At 42.0% G+C, this 16,309-nt stretch overlaps 1 long non-coding RNA gene across 1 annotated transcript; it reads right to left on the bottom strand.

The window, feature by feature from the left end:
* Nucleotides 1-5,803: 5,803 nt before the first annotated feature.
* On the bottom strand, nucleotides 5,804-7,745 carry LOC138918080 (uncharacterized). Its single transcript, XR_011427032.1, has 3 exons — nucleotides 7,637-7,745; nucleotides 6,575-6,727; nucleotides 5,804-6,124 (listed from the first exon to the last, which is right to left on the bottom strand). It is a non-coding gene; the product is annotated as an uncharacterized lncRNA (long non-coding RNA).
* Between the last annotated feature and the right edge of the window lie 8,564 nt (nucleotides 7,746-16,309).

Here is a 16,309-nt window from a genome sequence, read left to right as displayed (position 1 = left end):
ATCCACAAATCTGTAGTTGTAAAGACCTCACACAGTGTGAACAGTATTGGGGGAAGCAGGGAAAGGAGCTGAGTCTAGTGATTGGGTGGATGTGAGGCAGAAGGAAGGAAATGGCCACGAGAGACAAAATGGGACCCAGAAATCAGCAGAAGCAGGAAGTCAGAGCAAGCAATAACTGGGAGAAGCAAACGCCTTCATGAATCTCCCTAAATATAGAGGCAGCCAGTATTTTGGAGGACTTGAGACATCCAGGTAGTGCTGGGTCAGACTGGTCGGAAATTGCCTAGGTGCCCCCTGCCTGCTTGGTGTGATACCGGCTCAACACAAGGCTGACATAAGGGAAACCATATTGCAACTTTGAATGACCTCTGATTAACTAACCCAGACAGGCTCTGTAGATTTTATGGATGCTCCCAGCTTTTGAGTTCCTGAGGAATGTGATGACCCCCAGGCAGAGAGTCTATGCTGATACCATCATCAATGACAATTGAAAGATCAGGGTATAGGGTGTTGCTCCATTCTCTGATGCACAGCCAGTAAAACAAAGGACTATGAGGAACTGGGACAAGATGCCTCCTCCACCTGGCCACCAGCACCCTACATAACTGGCCTGTAGTCTTTGTTCTGTAAGATGGTTCTTTCAGACGTTAGTCGGCCATCTGCCTCCTTGCTGGCAAGCTATAATAAAAAACCCTTTCTCTCCTACCACCTTGCCTCCTGACTATTGGCATGTCTTGCAGCGGGCAGACGACCCCCTCCTTGAGCGGTAACAGGTGTTCACTGCCCCTGTGATGGCAGAGCCAGGGCTCAGGACATCCAGAGCCTGGGCCTCCTCCAACCAAGTCCCTTAAAGAATCCTACTGGAGAGAGAAAGTGAGAGAGACACTGCCCCACCCCAGGTCACCTGGAAGCACATGTGCACCTGTGTGTACACACGCCCGTGTGTGTGGGTGTGGTGTGTGCATGAGAGTGTGTAGCGGGCAGGAAGGATTCTCTAGGTCTGGAGCTGGCACTGCCTTCCTCTCCCCTTAGGCTCAGCCTTTGAGAGCTGAGGAGGGAGAACTGCAGGCGGGTTGCTGAGGGCTGGAGGGGATCGTGCATATGAATGGGCTCTGCAAGGACCTAACCTTTCCCTCCCCCAACCATGGTAAAAATAAATACTCCTGACAGCAATACTTAATGACACTATGCCTTGCATGCTAATGAAAACCTCTGCAGAGGAGCCACCAGGAGGGAGAGAAGCAAGGGGACGTATTAACTGTCAACCAGTGAGACTACATCCCCCTAGAGCCCCTGCCAGCCAAGCAAGGAGGCCCTCACATCCCCTCCTGGAAGTGAACCTGTTTAATTCTTCTGTGCCGTTGCAGGTGGGGGAGGGGACAAGGACCTGACCCTCTTGGGTCATCCTTCATCAAATCAAACACCCCTCCCACATGCCCCTTTCCAGGTAGGGGAGAGGAAGGAAAAGCAGCTGTGGCAGGGGGCCCCTCCAGTTCTACTCCCCACTCCTCACACCTCACCTAACCCCACCTTTGAATGTTGTCTTCCAAGGGGTAGGAAGCAGCAGGCTACAGTAGAAAGATGAGCTACTCTTGGGTTCAGAACCTGTCCCTAACACCTATGAAATGAGAGGCCTCGTACAAGCAGCAACCTCTCGACACCTCCATTTCCTCACCAGTAAAATGGGGATAGTAGTTACAGGGATTTAGAATATGTCACCCTAAAAGATATCACTTTGGCATATTGATTATTTTGAATTAAATGTGCTTGAGAAACAGCCTGTGCAAGAAGGACTCTCTGACCCTTCTTTGTCCCCCTGAAAGAGGAGATAAACCTCTCACATGAAGGGTACCCTCCCTGTACCAGGAGGGTAGAAGGCATTGTGGGGGATGGGAATTGGCCACCCCAAGATATGTCTCTTTGGCATGAGGATTATTTGGGGCGGGTTACTTTTAATAAACTGCAGACAGGAAAGAAACTCTGAAAAGCAGAGTTTACTTACCCTTTGTTGAGAAAAATTTACATTGTAAAGGAAATCTCCATCTGTGAAGGTGTCTCCCTCTCTGTACCAGGAAGGAGGGATGACCCTATCTCTAGAAACTCTTATCAATGCAGAAGGCAAGGACTCAAGTCTGCATAATAACCTGACCCTTGTTTACTGTACTTGTCTGGTAATCTCCCGTAACTGACTCCCCCCACCCTCAACATCCTGCTTTGTCTTTAGCTGAAGATGATATTTAAGATGGTGGCTTCGGCCATTTTGGCAAGTTGTTCAGGTTGCCTGAGCCTCTCCATGTATACATGTTATAAAGCTCTGTTTAATTTTCTCCTGCTATTCTGTCTTATGTGAATTTAATTCGTTCTCCGGCCAGAAGAACCCAGAGAGGGTAGAGGAAATGTCTTTCTCCCCTACAGCATCCTTATCACCAGAGACAGGGAATTTAGGGCTGAGAAGTCTGTATAAACAACCTCTGTTACTTCTTCACCAATTTACCTCCCCAAGCCCAAACCCCTTTGTCTTGTCAATTTTTCACAAATTTATTGTTTCTTGTTTAAAAGCTATAAAAGCTTCCTGCTTTGGTCACTTTTTGAGTTTCATATTTTTATGGGGTTCCTATATATATGAAATTAAACTTGTTTTTCTCCTGTTAATCTATGTTATGTCAATTTAATTATTAGACCAACCAAAGAATCTAGAAGGGAAGAAGGGAAAAGTTTTCCTCCCTTACACAGTCCTGTGCTCACAGGAGAGTTCTAAAGAAGGAGGGAGATTGCAAATACAATGTGCTTGGAACAGAGAAGGTGCTCAACAGATTGCGGTTTACGCTTACTGTAAAAGAACTCAAAGCCTTTCTCACAATTTGCCTTTTCCTCCAAGTCAACTAGAAAGAGAAACAGGAAGCCCATAGTGTGATGTAAAGGAAGATAAATATTTGCAAGTATCTGCTAGGAATCAGACATGGGCTAAGGGCTTTCCTAAAACAAAACAGCTAATTTGTGGGGGATCCCAATAAGTAACCCAGCCTCCTAACTCTAACCTGTGGCCCCTGATTTTCCCAGAGTGAAGAGCAGAAAACACCAACAGAGTTGCTCAGGGTGATGTACGGAGACTAGGACGGACCTCAAGTTCAGCCTCCAGTCTCATGAACTCTAGTGCCTTTTGCCAGGAGCCTGGAGGAAAATCAGGAGAGAAAGAGGTGCAAACCTCTGTGAGCTGGTTTCGTTGTCTGGAATAACTGGGAGTTGGGGGCAGGCACAAAGCTCTGCTCTCTTCCTTGGACCATTGCTTCCTGCAAAAAAAGGCCTTACACTTCCAGGGGAGGGGCAGCAAATCTTGTTGCCTCCAGGGTACAAAGAGTGATTCTGTCGGGGGGAAGAGTGTGTAGGGGAGGAAGACATTTCCTCTACCCAATCTGGGTCCTTCTGGCTGGAAAATCAACTAACTTCCCATGAGACAGAATAACAGGAGAAAATTAAACAAAGCTTTATAACATGTATACATGGGAAGGGCTCAGGCAAACTGAGCTACTCACCAAAATGGCTGAAGTCACCACCTTAAATACCATCTTCAGCTAACGACAAAGGAGGATGCTGTGGGTGGTGGGAGTCAGCTATGGGAGATTACCAGAAAAGCACAGTAAACAAGGGTCAGGTTATTATGCAGATTTAAGTCCTTGCCTTCCACATTGATTAAGAGTGTCTAGAGATAAGGTCATCTCCCCTCCTTCCTGGTACAGAGAGGGAGACACATTTACACATGGAGATTTCCCTTACAAATGTAAATGTCTCTTACAAAGGATAACTTCTGCTTTTCAGAGTTTCTCATATCTGCAGTTTTTAAAAGTAACCAGCCCAAAATAATCTTCATGCCAAAGAGACATATCTTGGGGTGGCCAATTGCAGTCCCCCACAAGTGGAAGAAAAAAGTCTACCCCAACATAGGCAGAAGTACATCTTGGGGGAAGGGAGCTGCCATGCTGTAAGAACTCTCAGGCATCCTTGTGGAGAGGCTCACATGAAGAAAAACTGAGATCCCCAGTCAACAGCCAGTATCACATTGCCAGATGATAAGTATGTCACCTTAGAAGTGAAAATTTTGTGTCTTGCTGCCCCAGTCAAGCCTTCAGTTGACACCTGACTTTGACTTCAGAAGAAACACCAAGCTAGAACCACTGAGCCACATTGCTCCCAAATTCTCCATCCACAGAAACTGTGAGAGATAATAAATTATTATCGTTACTTTAAGCCATTAAGTTTTGGGGTGATTTGTTATACAGCAATATAAAATCAATACACGGTATAGCAGAATTCTAATGAAAAACTCATTTGAAGAACTCTGCTGCTTAAAAAAAAAGAAGCAGCAAACAAAAAAGTTTATAGAGTAATCATCTAATCCACCTTCTTCATCCACTAATGAGAAACAGAAGCCAAGAAAGGTCACAGCATGGTGACATAGCTAAGTCATGGCAGAGCCAGAATCAGTACACTTTCATTGCTATTTCATTCCATTCCATTCAGCAAGATCAGGGATTCAAGGAAGAAGAGATTCAGAGTTTGGTTTAGAGAGAAGACTGGTTTATCCAACCTCATTATTAAGGCAAGTACCAATAATATCAGCTCAACACAAGGTTGACCTAAGGGAAGCCATTATATGGGAAGAGGGAGAATTCCTCCCTCCTCCCACACCCTTTCCCTTAAGGTTCTTATGGCTGGTCAAATAATTAGAAAGGCAAGTTAGCAGGAGAAAATAGAACAACATTTAATAACATGTATACACGGGAAAAACCCAGGAAAACTGGGCAACTTGGCCATGTGGCCAAAGTTGTCCCCTTAAATATCATCTCAACTAAAGGAGGATGTTGGGGATAGCGGTTTGGGACTTCAAAGGGGTGGAAGGCCTTTGGAAATGGCCTTCAAATGGAAATGGAAAAGCAAATGTTTGTTAGACAACTGTTTACTGGGCCACCTATGGGGAACGTGGCTGGAGAGAGAGAATTTTGGTAAGATGGGCTTGTTTGTGCCTTTCTTATCACACCTATTTTACATAATACCATAGTTGTCTTGTGGTATTAGCTCCTTCTTGGAAAAGGCCTTCTATCTTAAATTCTTTTAGGCAATTTGTGTGAAGGCCAACTGTTCTTCCTGAGTCTTCTTAGCCTTTATTGTCTTCAGCTCAAAATAATCTGCATACCAGAGTGGCATATCTTGGGACAGCCTACCCTGAACCTCAACGCCATATTTTAGAAAAGAAACTATATTATAACTTTGATTAACTATCCTCTGATCAACCAACCCAGCTGGATACGTACCCTCCAGGAGAAATACATTCTCCACAGATTCCATGGCTCCTTCCAGCTGTGATAAGTTGCTAAGTTTTTCTTTTGAGATCAGAGTATAGGGCAGTGCTCCAGTCTCTGATGCATATCCAGTAAAACAAAAGATTATCAGGAACTAAGACCAGATGTCTGCCCCACCCAGAGACCAGATGCAACCCCTACCTGGAGACCAGCCCCCTATATAACTGGTCTGTAATCTTTGTTCTGTAAGATGATTCTTTCAGACATTAGTCAGCCATCTTCCCCCTTGCTAGCAAGTTGTAATAAAACCTTTTCTCTCCTACCACCTTGCCTCTCGACTAGTGGCATGTCTGTGGTGGGCAGATGACACCCCCCTGGGCAGTAACTCCCAAGACATTTGTAAGTGAAGATTAGATAACTATGATCTTCAGTTTTGATTTGACACCAAGAGTTGAAGTGAATGGTAAGAGGTCACTGTTTATCACTATCCTGAACACAAGGAATGATAAATTGTAACTTTGAGGGCCTTTTATTTTAATATTTCAGAAACAAGTTTAAAACTCATCAATCCATTAACTGAAAGCTTTGCTGCCCCAAACATAGCAATTTCTCAAACATCAAATCAGTGATTTGCAACATAAATAAAGTAATCAGAGTGATGAAAATAGGCTTCCAGCAAAATCCACTTCTGAGAGCTGCTGCCAAAGGGAGATGGAGAAGCATCTTCAAGCTAAAATTTTGACTGAGAATAAGCTGAAAATTACCACCTCTCTCTGAAAGCCAGTGGTTAATTATGCTGCTTCACAGCAAGGTGGGTACAGATGCAGCTGCGATAAAAGAAAGAAATATACATTTGGAGAGAAGTCAGACCACAATTCCTTCTGACGGAATATTATTCACCTTTCTTTCCTAATGTAGGCCAGGTTGCAAATGTTATGCTGATTTCTTTCAGTAGTGGGTGTGAAATTGATAGAAAATGGCTGAAGACCTTTGCCCTGTCTCTTCAAATGACCAGTTCTCAGGTCTCTCATTTCACTGCTCCCTTTTCATTGCTCTTTATGCTTCCAGCTGGAGGCAGGCAGCATCCCATGGGAGCAACCTCAGAGCTTGTTGGGGTTCTTCTTGCTTCCTCTGACCATATGAAGAGCAAAGACCTGGAATGTCTCACAGGTGCAGCTGCCAGGGTTACTCTACAACTCTAAGTGGACATCCTTTTCCCTCAACTCAAGACATGACCTATATTACCATTTAATTTTTATATAAATGCATCTACTTACAGTCAAAGGCTGATAGAAGAGGGCAGTGAAGACAATTAGAGCAATCATGGTAGCTCATGTAGCAGGGTCGTTCATGGAGATGTCAATTGTGGGTTCCCACAAGCCTCTCTTCAAGTTCCAAACTGGTGTCCAGACCCTTAATATTTCCTTGCCCTGGGGATTTTTGAAGATAGAGGAGAAAACAGAAGCTACTTAAACTTGAAAGCACCTCTTGAGTTTTGGAGACTCTGGAACTCAACAAAGGAATCAGTCTGGGAGGGGCAGAGGAGAGGGAGTGCACAGAAAAGTAGCGAAAGAGAGAGTTTCCCTGAGGTGGGGAAGGCAGTAAGAGATCTGTGAGCCAGGAACCCCCATCCTGGCCTGTGATGAGGCCTTTGGAAGCAAGAAGGTCTCAGATGGGCAGATGCGCAGTGGACTCGGCAGGACTGGGTTCAGGTTTGGGGGGCCCAAAGCTTCCAGAGGACTCTCTTTAAGGAAACATATAAAATAAGGCACAAGTATTAATATTTGTTTAGAATGAAAAAATAGATCACAATACATGAGAAATATAAATGTTATGACAAATACCACAAATGTCACAAAATTGAGAGGAATAATATAATATTTTTATTAATTTACTGTTCACTACACCTCTATAATGCTTTTTCCTGCATTTTTGGGAACGTTTTTATCTCTTTTTTTCAGAGGACAATTTTGTAACATTTTCTATAGAGAAAATGGAAAGATACTGTAGGGGAGGAAAAAGTTTTCCTGGATCCTCTTAGAGCCCCTGGCTGGGTCTGAAAATTAAACTGACAAGGACAGACTGACAGGAGAAAAGCATGTAAATTTTATTAAATTTTTACACGTATGTGGGAGCCTTCACAAGAGAATGAAGACCCAAAGAAGTGACCAGAGGAGGAAGCTTTTATACCTTTTGGACAAAAAATGATAGATTTGTGAAGAAATGACAAGACAGAGGGGTTTGGGCTATGGGCAGTAAACAGTGAAGAAGTAACTAGGAAGATAAGGGTTAGTCTAAGGAGATTTGTTTACATAGATTACTCGGCTCCAAATTCCCACCTCTGGTGATAAGAATGTCTTCCCTTCTCCTGGTCCAGGAAGGGTACCTTTCACATGGTGATCTTATGACCTGTTTCAGGAAAGAAAGGTGAGGACAGAGAGTCAGAGTGAGCTTCCTGCTCTATAATTTTCTCAAACTCCTTCAGCTTAAGATGTTCAGTATGCAAAGGTGCCATATTTTGGGGTAGTGTGTCCTGACCCCATCATTTGTTTATCCTTTTCTCTTCTCTATCATGGCTGATTGAAAATTTATTATTATTGATAGCTTTTAAACATTTCTTTGATCTTTACCGCTCATTATTAGTAAATTTACATGTTTTTGAAATTGTTAGTTTATTATCCAGCTTCTTTCACATATACACTGGAAGATTTCGAGGCATGTCAGGTGTTCTTGTGCAGTGAGCAAGCTTAAAGAATCAGCATACCAGTGTGCCTAGAAGCCCTTGCTATACCCAGTCCCATACAACCAACTGTCTATTAAGGGTGTGCCTTTATATATGAGCCAATGCCTGAAACCGGCAGAGTGTTAGCCATTGATGATTAAGTAGCTAGGAACTAAAGTTTTTTTTCCTTTTTGCAACTACTGGTTATAGCTTTTAGCTGTTTAACTCACCTCCTGTTAACTGTGCTGTTTAGGCAATATACTATCTGACTCCCACTAGGCTCCTATAGATAACATCTCCCTGGAGCCTGGGTCACCATGGTAACGGGTGTGTGAGCTACTTTTCAGGAATTAGAACTCCTTGTCCACTTCAGGCCAGTTGAGACCACCAACTCATCAACTGGGCCCACGCAGATGTCCGATAGGCGACCTTTTGACATCAAGAGGCTAAAATCTCCACCCTCAGCTCATGCTAACACTGCCATTTTGTGAACATGTCTCCAATGAAGAGGCGTGAAGTCTGACTACACTTGCACAGATCATCAATGACCTCACCTCTCCTCACCTCCAATCATCTCTCTCCACATTTCAGACCACCTTGCCTCCTATCCCATAAATATCCCTGAGTCCTTAATTTTGGGCAAGCAGATTTGAGACCCATGCTCTTGCTTCCTCACATGGCTGTCTTGTGATTAAACACTCTCTCTGCTGCAATCTTGTCGCTTCCGTGTTTGGCTTTCTGGGCACTGGGCAAAAACGAACCTGGTTCGGTAACAATTGGCAAGCCAGCCAGGAGCTAAGTCCAGACAGACCTTTTTGCCCCAGATTTGTCAGCCCCTTGCCAGTGTGGAGAACCTGTGGATGAATCCAGCAGCTGCCAGGAGCATTTCTCCTGGGACTGTTCCAGGATTTTTTCCTGTCTTGGTGCTGCCGACTCCTTGGTGCATATTTTCACTTTGCAGTAGAGAGACAGTTTCTTGGTTTGGAAGACATCTTCTTGGTGCGTAACTTCAGTACAAGTTCGGTACAATAAGACCAGATTCTTATTTCTTCTTCCTTTTAGTCTGACTTCTGAAAGGAAGCCTTGCTTTGGCAGGGGACACCCTCCATGACTTCTGAAAAAGGAAGCCTTGGTCTGGCCTTCATTGTGAGGGTCTTGGTTTTGGGGGTGCTTCATAATAAGCAAGAATGAGGGGATCCACTCACAGAAGTGCTCTTCATTTGGCTTGGTTGGGTTTTGATTCTAGCTGAAGCATAAGTATACTTTGACCAGCCCCCAGGCTTTGACTGGCCGTGTCTAAATTCTAATTTGGTTCCCACCTGCAGCCCCCTAAACTGCATTCTTAAAATTGAGCAACTTTCAGTTCCAAGTCCATGAAAAAGAAAAAAGATATTATTTTTCTGTAACACTACGTGGCCACAATCAGAGAGCTCTTGCAATGACTAGTCTTAAGAACTTAATCCAATTTGGAAACTCAGCTTCCTCCAGTGGTCTTACAGATGCTAATGAAAGCTCCATACCTCACCCCCATCCCCGGGAGCTCTCCTCTGCCTGGTTTGGGAGAGTCTGTATTCCACCCCGGGAGCTCTCCTCAGGTTTTTGGGCACCTAGAGTAATTCCAGATTGGCCCTTTGGTCAGTCCTTTGACTGACAATCTGGAACCCTGTTTTGTCTCTTGTCAAGAGCTTGTTGAGTATTTTAGGCACCCACTAAGTCAGTTATGGGGACAGGAGACCTGTAATTTATTCTGTAAACTGCCTCGCCTGGGAGCTGTTGTTTGTGTGACCTTTATCTTGATAACCCTTGGGAAGAGGCCGGGAGGATGAGGCCTAACCACCTCTTTCCCTTCTTTGTCTGTCTCATTTATCACCTCCTCTGTTGTCACGAAGTCGGGGTTCAGTTCAGCCTGGACCTGAGCAGAACCTAGACCTTCTGTAAAATCGAAAACTTGAAACTCTTTTGCCAGGGACTTAACTCTCAACTTTGGCATTGGGATCCCTGGCCCCAGCCCACTCCAGGCCTTTGCCTCTTGCCTCCCTGGCTTGCCTTGTGCTGACTCAGGGACTAAATGCCTGGGCTGAATGGGACTTGACTAAATCTTGTACTATATTAATGCCTTCAGTCGGGCTCTGCACCCTTCTCCAGCCCGCTGTCAGCCAGACACCAGCTTTACCATCATGGGGGAATGCCCTAAGCAACCCCGGAGACTCACCCCTTGGGTGCATTTTAATTAAATGGAAACACTTTCAATTGGACGAGTTATGCCCCAGAGACTCCATCTTCGAGAAAACTTGAGTGGTTTCTCTGTGCCTTTAGGATGTGGTCGGGCAGGTAGATCACCCTATAATGTTGAGTTACAACCCAATTTCTGAGAAATCAAGAGCAACTGTCCTTGGAAAATCCTTGCAAGACTGGAAATGCAGCTCTAGAGGCAGTTCAGATTCCACCCATTTCCCTTATCTCAAAGAGCTTGCAAATCCTCTGGGGACTATCTAGCCCATCACTAATTCCTAAGACTGAAGAAAAAAAAAAAAGGAAAAAGCCAAAAAATGGCCATAAGAGTGCCCTCACCAAAAATCTAGCATCTTGAGTATCTCCTCCACAAATATTAGTAAAAAGGCTCAAAACAAAATTTGGATTCATAACTAGGGAGCTTTGTATTACTGTACCTGACTCATGGCAGTAATTTTTAAAATAATAGCTGTGGATACTCTGTGCATGTGTGTCTATATGTATGTTAGATGTGTGCAATATTTTTACCTCTGGTGTGCACAAAAATTAAGAGCTCTGTTCAATTGGCTAAAAGTAAGTACTTATGTAAATTGTAAATATAATAGAAACTAACCCAAATGCCTTTCAAGTTAACATGATATAAATTAATCTTTGGTAACCGAAAGCTCATTTGAGTTTGTTGGTTTGATTAAAATGGACATGTCCTCCAGAGTTAGCACTGGATATGATGCAGACATGCAAACTTTATTCTACATTTATCAGCCAAATAAGCTGATGTTATCTCTATTACAAAACTGGCTAGCAAAAATAGTAACTTAAAATGATGGCTAATTTTGACTAACATGTCATGAAGCTTTACAGGCAATCTAAACAATTATTGAAAATGAGTAAACTAAATAGATGTGAAAAAGATGAAAGTGTTGGGTGAACTTTTTAAAATAATTATGTCTTATGACATGTCTATTTAAAATAACTTCCAATATCTTTCTGGTAACTTAAAACTTTGAAGTGTTGCTAGGTAAAATTTGATGATAAAAACTCACTGAATATCTTGGTCATTTTTCAAATAAGATAAAATACTGAAACATTATCGTTAGACATGTCTAGATTTATCTACTTTTTGCTTCTTATTACAAAGAAACTAAAAGGTGTTGGGTCTATTAATAAACATTTCTTGTATTTTATTAAGATTGTATCATGAAGTAGCATGTTTCTAGACATTATAGAAAGTATTTATAAATTTGCCAAGGCACAATACACTAATATAAAAGACAGTTCATAATTGCTTAGTTTTTAGTTTTTACTAGGGTCCGTAAGGGGTAAAAATTCTAATTACTATATGTAATTAAAGCTACTAAAAATTAATAAGGCAAATATCTTTGTATCTAAGGAAAGTAAAATGTTTTCAGTAAAGAAGTTATAAAGAATGGAAATATTTTTGTTTGTTGGGTTAAGAAAGATAAATTTGTCCTAAAGTACTAGGAAAAGAAAGGAAGCATGGGGGGCCAGTTCAGCGGCACAGCAGTTAAGTGTCCACGTTCCGCTTCGGCGGCCCAGGGTTCGCCGGTTTGGATCCCAGTTTCGGATCCTGGGTGCAGACATGGCACCGCTTGGCACGCCATACTGTGGTAGGCATCCCACATATAAAGCAGAGGAAGATGGGCATGGATGTTAGCTCAGGGCCAGTCTTCCTCAGTGAAAAGAGGAGGATTGGCAGCAGTTAGCTCAGGGCTAGCCTTCCTAAAAAAAAAAAAAAAAAAAAAAAAAAGGGAAGCATGGGACAAATTCTGAATGTAAAACGAAAGTTATAGAAGGTTTGTGAAAGAGAAATTCTGCAAGGAGTTTTATGCCTGGTCAAGTTATCTAAGATTAAAGTAAATCCAATTAAGTAAATGAGTTTTAATGTAAAAAAAATGAGCTGGTGCAAAAATTAAAATTTGATTTTCTCTCTCAAAAGGATAATTTTCTTGAACTTTTGGTCTGCTCTTGATAAAGAGGTTTTAAAAGGTTTTTTCTTTATTTTTGAGTAAGTCTACCTAAAAGACAGAAAAATCTATGTTTTGTTAAAATAATTTCCTTTGTTCAGAAAGACTGAGCTCTCTCTATTAAGAGTTTTGGGGGGGGGCTGGCCCAATGGCCGAGTGGTTAAGTTCGTGTGCTCTGCTTCGGCGGCCCAGGGTTTCACCGACTAGAATCCTGGGCATGGACTTGGCACCGCTCATCAGGCCACGCTGAGGCAGCATCCCACATGCCACAACTGGAAGGACCCACAACTAAAACTACACAACTGTGTACCAGGGGGCTTGGGGAGAAAAAGGAAAAATAAAAAAATCTTCAAAAACAAAAAAGAGTTTTTTACTGTTTTAACTGTTTGCCCTTGACTGTTTCCGTTGTCACTTTGATTGAATAGAGTGAACATTGTTTCCTATTTGACCAAGTGTTTTAAAACCTTTTGATATTTTTGACAAACTCCCCCCGAATCAAAATAGTCAAATCCTGAATAAAGGCTTTCTTTTGTCCTGGAAGAAGGAAGAGAATTTTTCTGAGGATTTTCAGAGGGCCCCTGAGACTTCTCAGAGAAATTTGCTCTCCCTTCCTATAAGGAGGAAAATACTAAACCACTTAGGCTTATTTGGTACGTTAAATTACATGAGAAGTATTGCCAAATAAGTGATGCTAAACCTTCTTAAGTGGTATTATCTGGGTAAACGTTATTGATATAAATATTTTAAAAATCAAATAACATTCCTAAAATTCTGATCTGTCCTGGTTGTCAGCCACAATTCTGGTTATTATTTTAAAGTATTGTATGTCACAAAATTAACCAAATTTCTTTGTCAGTTGCCATTTTTGGATCTCGTTGTTTATAGACAGTTATTGTTTTACTCTGATGCTTTTGCAAAATATGTTTTGTTTTGTTTTGTTTTGAGGAAGATTTGTCCTGAGCTAACATCTGCCACCAATCTTCCTCTTTTTTGCTGAGGAAGACTGGCCCTGAACTAACATCCGTGCCCATCTTCCTCTACTTTATAAGTGGGACGCCTGCCACAGCATGGCTTGACAAGCAGTGCCATGTCTGCACCTGGGATCCAAACAGGCTGCTGAAGCAGAATGTGCAAACTTAATTGCTGTGCCACCGGGCTGGCCCCCAAAATATGTTTTGTCTTCCGAGAAATTCATGGAAAGGACTCTGACACTCTAGAATACAGGTTTCTGATAAACTTTCAGATTGTAAAACTGAACTGGGTACGAAATTACAGAACTCTAACAGAGAAACTGATGACTTCGTGAAACTGCTAATAAGATTAAGGTCAAGAATTGATTACACAGGACTGAACGAAGATGAGGATGATTACAATTTGTGGCTTTTAATTGAAATATTACAGATTTTTGATGTTTAGTTTTGTGTTTTCAGATTTAAGAAAATCTATTTCCTCTTTTCTCTCATGCTAACTAGGACTTCTAGAAATTTGGTAAAATTATACATTTGTGAGCAGAATTGAAACATTTACCTTTTTCTCCCTACCTGATCCCTCCAGGATTTGGAAACTCTTAATGAGTGAGTATTGTTTTCATGACAATATAGTTATTTGCGTAAATTCAGTAAGAATCTGTTCTCCTAATAAGTCACAATTGGAAACATTGTTTATATTACCAAAGCTTTGGCTGGAATGTCATTTTTAAGAGAAACAAGGATAGACTCAGATATGACCAGACAGCTTTTGAGAAACAAGGATTGGACTTTGTGGGATAAAGCCACTTGGAAATATTGGCCTGGTGCCTTGTTCCCTAGCAACCTTATGTGTAAATAAGGAAGGTCACTTATATGGCAGGTCCCTGGAACCTTGAAATATTTTGAAGAACCTCAAGAGAAGAGAGGTATTCACCCAAATCTAAGGTCTTGCAGGCGAATCCTGATAACAAATCCTTGGCTTGGCTTCCTTGGCTTTGAGAGAGCTTTGAAGTTCAATCTGAGATTCCTTGCAAAAAGTTCCAGCAAAGCAGATTTGAAAGAACCTATATAATCAATGCTATTTTTGCTGTACTTACGTAAATAGTTGGGCCAATTTTATTGAAGCTATACATTTTGCAAACCAATTAGTCTTAATTTGGCTATCTTTGGTAAACTGAGGGTGGTTTTAGAGAGAAAAATTATATTTCAATAAAAACTATAGTACACATTCATGGACATTAAGTTCTAGTTCTGATAATTGATTTTGAAGTTTTGTTTTATATCTGTTGACTGGACTGGATCCTGAATTCTTCTAGTCTCTTGAAATATCTGGCTACAAATCTCCAAACTAATGTTTTCAATTTTTTTCCCATCATTTTCATTTGGAATCATTGAGAAATGAACCTGTCCTTTTTCCTGAAGCCTTGCAAACTGAAGCTGGACAGCTTGATATAAGCTTAAGAGAGATTCATGTCTGTTGCTGTGTAAGACACTCAGTAAGATACCTGAATACCTGATGACATCATCAGAGTAATTTCAAACTGCAAAAGATGCTTCAACTCTGACACTTAGAAATTTTTTGACTGGCTGCTGCCTAGGCTCAGAAAGGTCTCTAATTTGCTCCCACCATTAACCTTAGTTTTGTTTTTGTCTCTCTAGAAATACTTCTTATGAAATACCTGGTTACTTGCTTATACAATATAGGCTGAACTTTGGGAGCCCACCTGAATCACTGTCTTACTAAGAGACTCGTTCAATGAGATGGAACAACTTATGTCCTTCATCAACAGGACAATCCCTCAAGATTGAAGATGAACAAAAAAAAGGGGGATTGATACTGGTCAACACAAGGTGGACATAAGGGAAGCCATATTGTAGAAAAGAAACAATTTGTAACTTTGAAGGACCTCTGATTAACTAACCCGGACATGCTCTGTAGATTTTATGGGCCCTCCCAGCTGCTATAAGTTGATAACTTTGTTCTTTTGAGTTCCTTAGAAATGTGATGACCCCCAGGCAGAGAGTCTGTGCTGATAGCCATCATCAATGACAACTGAAAGATCAGGGTACAGGCCATCGCTCCGGTCTCTGATGCATATCCAGAAAAACAAAAGACTATCAGGAACTGAGACCAGATGTCTGCCTCCACCTGGAGATCAGATGGAGATCCCCACTGGGATTAGGTCTATTTTTCAGGGACTGTAAAATTTGGGTTGTCCATATTTCTTAACCTTCTGGTCAGACACTTGATTATAAAATGTGCTTTTTAGATGTTTTAGATGTTGAGCAAGATACAAAATTCTAATAATACAGAAATGTCAACATGAACCTGGGAACAGGAGAATATTTTCAAATGAGTATTAAACAGTTTCATTCCTCTAACCCAGATCTACACCCCAATACAGCAAGAAGTCACTAGATTGGTGGTCACCATGAATCCCTCAAGAGTGAGGAATACCAAAGACTAGGAGGGATTGACACCAGCAGAGAGTTAGCCATTGATGATTAAGTAGCTAGGAACTAAAGTTTTTTTTCCTTTTTGCAACTACTGGTTATAGCTTTTAGCTGTTTAACCCACCCACGGTTAATTGTGCTCTTTAGGCAATATGCTGTCTGACTCCCACTCGGCTCCTATAGATAACATCTCCCTGGAGCCTGGGTCACCATGGTAATGGGTGTGTGTGCTATTTTTCAGGAATTAGAACTCCTTGTCCACTTCAGGCCAGTTGAGACCACCAACTCATCAACTGGGCCCACGCAGATGTCCGATAGGTGACCTTTTGACATCAAGAAGCTAAAAGCTCCACCCTCAGATCATGCTAATACTGCCATTTTGTGAACACAGGTCCCATGAAGAGGCATGAAGTCTGACTATGCTTGTGCAAATCATCAGTCATCTCACCTCTCCTCACCTCCAATCACCTCTCTCCACATTTCAGACAACCTTGCCCCCTATCCCACAGATATCCTTGAGTCCTTATTTTTGGGGAAGTGGATTTGAGACTCATGCTCTTGCTTTCTCACATGGCTGGCTTGTGATTAAATCCTGTCTCTGTGCAATCTCGTCGCCTTGGTGTTTGGCTTTCTGGGCGGTGGGCAAAAACA

Source organism: Equus caballus, chromosome 16, assembly GCF_041296265.1.
Source record: "Equus caballus isolate H_3958 breed thoroughbred chromosome 16, TB-T2T, whole genome shotgun sequence".
NCBI classification, from domain to species: Eukaryota; Metazoa; Chordata; class Mammalia; order Perissodactyla; family Equidae; genus Equus; species Equus caballus.
The sequence above is the reverse complement of the archived record's forward strand: the minus strand, read 5'-3'. Positions and strand labels throughout refer to the sequence as shown.